This window comes from Capsicum annuum, chromosome 1 (assembly GCF_002878395.1).
Source record: "Capsicum annuum cultivar UCD-10X-F1 chromosome 1, UCD10Xv1.1, whole genome shotgun sequence".
Lineage (NCBI taxonomy): Eukaryota > Viridiplantae > Streptophyta > Magnoliopsida > Solanales > Solanaceae > Capsicum > Capsicum annuum.
Window position 1 is genome coordinate 21,937,275 of NC_061111.1, and position 2,192 is coordinate 21,939,466.

Sequence of the window (2,192 nt, forward strand, 5' to 3'; positions counted from 1 at the left end):
CTCCAAGAGTACCGCTCCAATTCCAATTTATTATTAGGGATGAAAGAACAGCTTATAGGGCATGTGATCAAGTTTTTAATTAAATATTGATAATTAGTCACAGTTAAGTTTGTTATAGTCATTCTTTTCTAAACTTTTGCTTAATGAAATATGAAAATATAAACGGTGTGTGATGTACGAGAATGGCATTCAAAATGGGTGGTCTTGAATGACCCTGTTAGCTTCATGAGCAATTTTTAGGTTCAACAAGTTTTGCCTCATGGGGAGAAGAGAACTTTGGTGATATAAACCACAATATAGTTGGAAGATAGCACAAGTTGTCATAGACTCTAACCATGTGGCGATATCCAGTCCGTTATGAGTAAAAACTCACTCGGTCAGTTTAAGCCCGTCAAATTGGGTTCATAAATAAGTTGTAGGAGTACTTGTTTCCAACATAATTTAATTTATGAAAAATAAACTTTATCACAAATAAAAATATGAAGAAACAACAGTTTTATTGATAAACGATGGGGGTACAAATCTGTTCCTCCCTTGATTCTTCTCTCTTGATTAATTCGAGGGTCGTCATAGCATATTTCTCGAATGTATGAAGATTTGGATATGAATTTTTCCATAATTCGAGGGTCGTTAGTTGCTTATTTCTCGAAAGTAGGAACATTTGAATTTGATCTTCATGAAAGGAGGGTTTGTCTTCTTGATGTATTTGATTATCAAGAAGAGACGGTTTTGATCTTTATGAATATCTTCAGTTTCGATCTTTATGAATATCCCATAAATTTATTGGGACTTTTCAAATCTTTGATCTCTTTGTGAATATCCAGTGAATTTGTGGGATACTGGAGATGCCTCTTTAAAGGGATAGCGTAATTTAGGTTTTAGATTGAGTAGTCATAAAGCTAGATTTTGGATAAAGTACTTTTTTTGTAGAGTCCACAAAATTTCAATGTCTACAGTACTAACTAATTGGACTTCACTGATTAAAAGCTTTAGAACTCAAGTGTAAGAAACAGTATTCCAAGATCAGACTTCACTGGATAATTGGAAAGTTAGAGTTAATTCCTAGAGTACTCCATCAGATTAGAGATCCAAAATTCGCATAGATTGGTTCGAGCTGTTGGAATGAAGTTTCTTTAGGGAATATTAAAACCCCATGGATAATAAATTAGCGCGTAAGTTCCAAACACCGGATGATTAAACTAAAAAGACCAAATGTATTTCCTTTTAGCATCAATATTTATTCAAAATAGATACTGAAGTAAGTACGAAAAGAAGTAGTTGGTCAATTGTTAACCAACATCAACTGTTTATATCAAGCATAAATAACAATAAAAATGAACAAGTTGAGTAAACAAATAAAGTTTTCTCACAGTAGTATAACTTAGAATAATCGCGAGTTGACTCAACGTGCAAATACTTGAGAGCCTCATGATGATTCAATGGCCAAATTTGATGCCTAATTAGAGTTAAAATTAACTCAACCAGGAGCTTCGAATTTTAAAAGAATATGACATAAACAAACTTAATCATTAAGGTCTCAAAATTTGTTCATTGAAAAAACTAATTTAATAAACAAAAATAAAGTACATCGATGGCACCTGGGGTTCTCTTCTTTTTAACTTTGAGCAAGCATACTTTATTAAATTAAAAAAAAGAAAAAAAAAACTGAAAGAAAACCAAAAAAGAAGCTAAGCATAAAACCAAAGGTGATCTTGGAAATGGGGAAAGGACTTGGGGATTGAGAGATGATGGCATAAGAATGATCAGATCTCTCATATTTTACTATTATTCTACTTTATAGAAATGATGATCATCACTGAATACTAATTTATCACTTTTTACAAACATTGCATGGTGTATAAGTATTTACAATATCACTATTTGCTTTTTTTTGTGTGTGTTTTGCTTGGAGCAAACTAAAGAAACATTCGTAACGTTAAAAGTAAGTCTTAAGACGACATGCAATAGCTTTTTCATGCATGTGTCGTTCTTTATAACCTTTATGATGAGTCTTGTTTAGATTTGGTTATGTTGGATTTGATGTGACCTCCTTGTATTGGAACATTAAGAAAAAAGCTTCTTGTTCAAACTCACTTCTTTCATCATGATTCCCCCTTTTCTTTTTCTTGAAAAAAGAAAGAATGAAAAAACAAAAAGAGGTTTCACTAGTTCAATCTATGTATTAAAACACA